We start from the raw sequence: 7471 nt of genomic DNA on the forward strand, positions 1-7471 counted from the left end.
GCTTGAGCTATTTATGCCAATTAGGAGAGGGCGGCACCTGGGGCGGGGCAGGGTGGCCCTATTTGGCTTGGTTGGAACTTCCTACCCCACAGGGCCTGAGCATGTGTGCTTGGGCTGGGTCTACACACTGTCCAAGGTTCCTTCTTCCTCTTCCCCCTCACTCCTTTGAGTGAGCCTCAGCTTCCCCATCACAACCATGACCTCAGCTCCAAAATGAGGGGTCACAGAGGCGGAAACTGAGGCTCAGAGAGGGGTCTGCCTAGGGTCACCAGGGAGCCAGCCTCCAAGGCAGCATTTGGGGATCACTGTCCCCCTGCTACAGAGCCCAGGCCAGGCTTGTCTTGGGATGGAGTGAAAAAAATGTTAAATCCTGCACTTTTGCACTGAAAGCAAAGGTAAACCAGCAGAGAATGCCTCCTGGCTGCATCTCCCCCTCCCCCAGACTTCCTGCCTCAGCAATGCCCTTTCCCAAGAAGCCCACCCTGATTTCCTTCTGCTCGTGGTCCCTCTCCCTCCTCAGAGCTCACAGAGCTCCTGAATCTGTTCCATTACATTGTACTGACTCCATGGTATCCCAAGCTAGACTTTTCTCTCTTCTCTAGCTTGAGAGCTCCCTAAGGGAAGGGCTTGGGGCTGCTTCTCCTCTGTCTCCCCCAGAGTGGACTCACAGTGCCTGGCAGGACTCCTAGGGATAGCCTTGCCTCCAGCCTTTGGCCCACTGTGACCTCCCTATGGAGAGTTCCTTTCTGGGACCTTGAGCCAGTCTCTGGCTTTATTTTTATCCTCTGTGTGGACTTTGAGGTCCCTTCCAGCTTCCAAGGAAGTCTGTGGGATCCTCTTCCCATGGGAGGTGAGGGTTGGTTGGGATTGGGAAGGACGGGCAAACTTTGGCACTTGTCAGGAACAAAGGTAGTCATTGACCAACCCATGGAATGTGCATGAGCAGCTGTGTCCTTAATCTGTCCCCTGACATCTCTGCTTAGCTTGAAGGGACCCAACCCTAAGTCAACACCAGGGAGGTAACAGCTCCTTCAGTCAAGCAGAACCAGGGCTGGGTGCTGCCCTGACCAAGGAGACGCTGGGATGGGAGGCTGTGCCCCAGAGCCCCTACTCTAACTTGGCAGTGCTGGAATAACCCTGCCTGAAAGGACAGTCTTTGGGGAGGTACCAGCCTGGGGAAGGTGCTCTAGGGGAGATGGGCAAGTCTGATACAGATGACCTTCAGGACATGCTTAACCCATCCTATAGGGACATATAATGTAGACAGAATGCATCATGACCTCCAGAGGGCCAAGCAGTGGCTCTGGCCAGAGTAGCATTTGCTATGGGGCAGTGGGAGAGACAGCGGCAGGTCAGGTATTACATAGAGGGGGACTCTTTCTGGGATCACAAAGCCTGAAATCCCAGTAACGCTACCTTCTCCTGCATCCCTTGCTGCTAAGCTTGGGGTTGGTTCAAAGCTGATCCAAAGCTTCTGTCTGCCCCAAATGCACCTGGGATGCACCTGCAGTCTGAACACCACAGCTGAGGAGGGCCAGAGGAGGCTCAGGAGGGTGAAGCAGTGAGAATGCTTAGCTCAAGAAAGGGAAAATTCAGCAACTGACCTGCACTAAGTCTGCTTGCCCAATTCTAATCTTGATCGTATTGTTTTCTTCAGTTAGCTTTCGCATCTCCTTTTCCATCTGGCCAATTTTTCCCTTTAAGGAGCTATTTTCTCCATTTAATTTTTGTACTTCTTTTTCCATTCGACCAATTTTCCCAGTTAGGTTTTGGGTTTCCTTTTCCATCTGATCAATTTTCCCTATTAGGTTTTGAGTTTCCTTTTCCGTTTGATTAACTCTTCCTTTTAGGGAATTATTCTCTCCAGTTAATTTTTGAACTTCCTTTTCCATTTCTTCAATTTTCTTTTTCAGATTGATGTTCTCATCAGTGAATTCTTTTTTTATGGTTTTAAAATCATTGGCCAGTTTTTCTTTTATATCCTTCTTCAGACGTTCCAGGTAATCTAGTTGTGCTTGCGAGAAATTCATAGTCCCATCTGAGGTTTCAGATGGAAGTACAGTCTCAGCTCTGACCTCTTTGGTGTTTGTGTTTTGGTCCTTATCCCCATAGAAAGATTCTATGGTTTTTTCACTTTTCGTCTGCTTTTTCCGATTCATGATGTTGGCTGAGTGTTGTAGCTTTTGGTTCTTTCAGTCAGAAGATACAGATCTTTTAAGTTGAGTTGATGTTTGTCTAGGCTAAAAGCAGGCTTTTTTTTTTGTTTCCCAGATCAACCCTGGGGTTAGCTTGATAGGTGTGTGGGAGGGGTGGTCTGGTCTCAGGATATCTCCTCAGCTGGCCTGAGGCAAAGGCAAGGTCCGGGGGATGGTGATCCCAGCTTCCCTATTGTCTTCCCTTTTCCCCTGGAGGGCTGGGGCACGCCTAGAGGCTAATGCGTGTTCCCGCCCCTCCTGGGGCTCGTCTCCCGGGCTGAGGCTTGCTTGGGTCTCAGTGCGAATTTTTCTCTGCCCTGGGTCGTCTGTCCCTCCAGACAGCCTCCACCACGGTAGGAAGAATCCCCCTTTGCCACCTCTCCAGCCTCTGGTGTTACGAGACCACTCGCCCCTTTCTGCTGCTCCCACTGATCCAGGATCAATCTGGGGAAGAATTTTATGGTTCCCTCACGGTCATCGGGGGGGGGAGGGGAGAGCACTTACTGATCACTCCGGCATCCCAGCTTCTGGATGTTCAAGTAGTGACCCACTGAAGTCCCGTCTTTAGGCTGAAGATTTCAAAGGCTGTTGCGCTGATATCGTTGGCTCGGCCTGGCTTATCTCCTGCTCCGCTGGTCTCCGACCTGCACTAAGTCTGGAGAGGATTCTTGAGCAGGCCCAGGGCCACCTGAGGCTCCATCCAGCTCCTGGCGCCTGTGACTCTCAGACCAATCCTCCCGAGGTATTTGGTCTGCCCACTCCATAAATACCCAATAAACCAACAGCCATTTACAAAGCCCAGCTATATATGCCTAGTACTGTGCTTGGTGCACACACACAAAGGGCAAGGATCCTAGCTCTGCAGCTCACAGGAAAGTGACCACATGGGACCCTGGGCCTGGGAGAGCTTGACTCCTTCTACCAAACCATTTCTTCCTCCAGAGTCTCCGGTTGCTCACCTGCAAAATGGGAGCACTGGCCAATTTTTAAAAATAAGTCATTGCAGTTTTAATATTTAAAATGACAGTAATAGAGAAATATTTTCTGGCCTTTCTAGCTGAGATAGACACACCAATCTCTCTCTTTCCTTCCTTGTATTCCTTCTATGCTGTCCTTCTATGTTGGGAAATTCCCTACTTTGCTCGTGGAGCACAGAGACTGAGGGATGAGACTTCACCCAGAATTCCTCAGGGACAACCAGAGCTCATGGGATTTTGAAGAACAACCAGGCAGTTCTGGGGACAAGAATGAGAGTTTGAGAGTGATGCTTCCCAAGAGTGGAGTTATGTTAAAGACCGTGGAGGGAAGCTAGGACTACTCACTCCTGTTTTTGTTTTTGTTTTTTTTTTTGCAAAGGAGAAATGACCTTTAGCTTAGCATGGAAAGGACAAAAATTGTAAATGGTGAAGAGAGGGCTGAGGGAAAGCCAGCCATTCTTCCCAAGTTCCCGTCATCAGGTCTGTCTGGCAAACTTGCATCCGATCAATCACCGTGCAGAGAGAGAAGTCCAGCGGGCAGTCGGTGGCTTGGAAATCATTGGCACCTGCTCAGCACCACACCTTGCCCTCGTCACCTTGGGTCCTTGGGTACTTTTAGAGGAGCTTTGGCCTCCTTCTCCCAGGGTCTAGTTGCTCCTGCCGCCTCAGTGCCTCCTCCTGTCTGAGTTCCCTCCCCATAGGTGCCTACTCTCTCACCTTCTAAGCATCTCTTGATGTGTGGTCTTCCTTTATTAGAATATAAGCTCTTTGAGGGTAGGGTCCTTCTGCTTGTGTTTATATTTCTATTCCTAGAGTTTAGAGCTGTGCCAGGTACACATTTGGAGTGTAATAATTGCTCCCTTTCCTCTCTGCTTCAGATGTAAGTCGAAGCTATGGAACTGAAGCCTTACAGTCTCGTAAAAGAAAAAATAAGGAAGAATGAATGGGTTAGGATAAACTTCCAAGTTTTGTCTGTGTTTAAAACTCTGTGCCAAAGTTTTCTGTGTTGTGGAATTCCTACCGGATAAATGAGAATCCTTGAAAAAAAATAGGGGTGTATACATATATATGTTAATTCAGAGGTTTGTTGATGACCACGTTCACTATTTATGTGAGATTCCACAACGTCATTATTTTCTACTGATATATTTAAGGGCAAAGGAAAGAAAAGAAACCGAGTAAAAAGTTTTTAGAGGCTTGATAAAATTTGTTATTGTGATAAGGCTAATTTAATTGGGTATGTTCTTCTTGGCTTATAAAAACTTAATCTCCTCTCCATTACAACATCGTTTTGACTAAGGAATTTTGTGGTAACTAGGAATTTAGTTTGTTATAATGCTTTGGGAATTTATTTTTGTTACTTAAAGACATTTTACACCAACTTAGTTAAAACATTTTTTTTTGCATTTATTATTTTTAGTTTTCAACGTTCACTTCCACAAGATTTTGAGTTCCAAATTTTCTCCCTATCTTTCCCCTTCCTCACCCCAAGACAATGTGCATTCTGATTACCCTTCCCCCAATCTGCCCTCCCTTCTATCATCTCCCCCCACCCCTTCTCTTATCCCCTTCCTATTTTCCTGTAGGGTCAGATAAATTTCTTTACCCCATTGCCTATATCTCTTATTTCCCAGCTGCATGTAAAAACAATTTTGACATCCATTTTTAAAACTCTGAGTTCCAACTTCTCTCCCCACCTATCCCCACTGAGAAGGCAAGCACTTCCATAACAGTCATACCCCAACTTAGTTTTAATGAATTCTAATTTTAAAGGTTTATTTTTGCTTTAAGGTGGAAAAGAGAGATATCTATCATTTTTAAAGTTTCCAACTAATTTTCTTCGTGAAAGTTTAGTTATTATTCCTCTTCACATCAGGATAAATTTTAAACTGTTTTTTAATTTAAAGGAGGGAAAATACTTTTAGAAGAAATGTTTTAAAAAATCTTCTGTGATTTTTAGACGACCTACTAAATGGTCATTTGCAAGACAATTTATTGCTAAATTAATGTAATGAGTTGTAAAGCAGAAGAGATCTTGCTGCTTTGATCTTACTTTAGAGTCGTTCCATGGCCTAAGCAAGAGTTAAATTAGTGTTTGAACTTATCATAGGAATAAGATTTAATGGCTGATGTATCTCATTCTTCCAGAAGGAGTATAATTAGAGAAGAATAAAAAAGTTTGTGAAATAAGGATTAAAATCCATCAACCTGTGAGGTTAAAGTTAGGAACTCCATGTTTTGTTTAAGGAATGGGATTCCAGTACAGGCAGTTGTGTTAGTGAAGAGTAGTAGGTTCTTTGGTATGATCTTAATGGGAAATCTAATATTGTTTTAAATCGGGAATTGGAATATGTGCAGAAATTTATGCAAACTTCTTAAGACTCACTTTAAAACGTTCCCATTGTTTAAAGGGATTCTGAAAGCAGTAGTATTTTTTCTGTGCTCAGTCTCCTACTGTTATCAATGTGAGATTAACTACTTATCTAGGATATGAGATCCCTTCGAACTCAACTCACCCGAAGCCCTGATTATCACTCTTCAAGATTTTATGGGACTTCAGTTGATCATTGTTTTGAGCTTTCATTTCATGGATAGCTGTCTGAGTTGTCATGAGCATGTGCTGCAGGCTGAGAACTGCTAAAGGTGGCTGTCTGGGCCTGGGAAGTTTTGAGGGCAACCTTAGACAGGTAGGATCTTCCTGACTCTTTTTCCAAATTGTGCTATTTCCTTTCTGAAAGAAAAATTCCTGATCCTTGCTTTTAACATGAATCAACTACACGATTGGCTGTCACTCATGCTTAGAATCAAGCAGAGCTAAGGAAGTTTTTTCCCCCTTCTATTATGATAGATGACATTGTCCATCTTTTTCCTTTTGTAGCAAATTGCTATAATCAAGAAATTCTGTAAGTACAATACTCAGTCTATTAAATGATAGATGGATACTGGAACAACTGAGTCACTGTAATAGGATGAAAGAATGAAAAAATCACAATTTTAACTTACATTCATGGCCAAATCATGACACAGGGATAACATCCTCCTAAGGAGAAAATGATCAAACCAAGTAATATGTCAAACATGTAGTGTAATTATGTCTAATTAAATAGGACAGCAGATTTTGAGAAAAGCAACAGAATTCGACTGATTCCTCCAACAATCATACACACATTTATATGATTGGTTTTCAAAATTTATCTGTTGTGGAAATTCAAGTTTTAAGCATGTTTTGGTGATAAGATCTCAAAATTGAATTTTTACACACAAATTGTATAGGATAATGGTAAAAGTAAGGGAAATTATTTTCCCATTATTAAAGTATCTGTCTGATAATTTTAAAGGGCAGAAGAGGTCATTTTACAGTTGAACCCTCAAATTTTTAAAAGATCCTTATACCAGGTACAGTTAAGGATAGAAACAGCAGGTGATGTAAACTGAAACCGTCTGGAGTTTCAAAAATGGAGAACCAAATTTAAGCGATTGTACTAATTTATACTAAGTCAGAATTATCTGGGATCTCCTAGATTTGAACCAGAGAAGAATCAGAACTGTCCAAAGAAGGTTGTCCAAGAAAGGATATCTAGGGACCAGATAACTCCATGAAACATCTGGGATTCCAAAGGTGTTGCTTAAATGGGCATTGGGAATAGGTTACTGGGATACAAGGAACTTAATGTTAGATAACATTGTTAATAATGTATTATTTGTATTGATTTGTATGGTTCATGTTTACATTTTCTTGGATATCTTGGTGACCTGTAAATCTCCCTTCTCAAAACTAGTCCATTGTGAGCCCTCTAAGTAGTTCCTGACAATGTGGACTGTGTGGCAAAAACTTTATTATATTGTTAGAACCTAGCTGTGTGGCTGGGAAACTGAACCATCTCCATTCAGTTTGCCTCTAACCAAGGACCCATGTTATGCTATTTTCTCTCAATCATCAACTCATGTTTTTTAAGCGCTCCCATCAGATCTCTCTGACTACTGCCATGGCTGCCAACTTGTAGATGTAGACTCCTGGATCATCTGAAGATGCCCGCTCCAAGTGGTTATCTCTTCCCATTCCCTGAGGAAGGATGAAATTAACCCATGCCTTCCTTGGTCTGCAGGTAGTGGTATCTTTTGGTGCACCATTAACCAAAAAGAGGGGAATGTTGACCCTTCCTCAACACTTTTTGAACCACCAAGATCTGAGAAAGGCCTAATACCTGGACATTTTGGCCCACTCTGAGCTTGACCTACCATGCTTTGCAATGCTCTGGCATAACAGATATGTTTTGCTCTCTGACTGAACTCAAAATT

This window comes from Notamacropus eugenii, chromosome 3, assembly GCF_028372415.1.
Source record: "Notamacropus eugenii isolate mMacEug1 chromosome 3, mMacEug1.pri_v2, whole genome shotgun sequence".
Lineage (NCBI taxonomy): Eukaryota > Metazoa > Chordata > Mammalia > Diprotodontia > Macropodidae > Notamacropus > Notamacropus eugenii.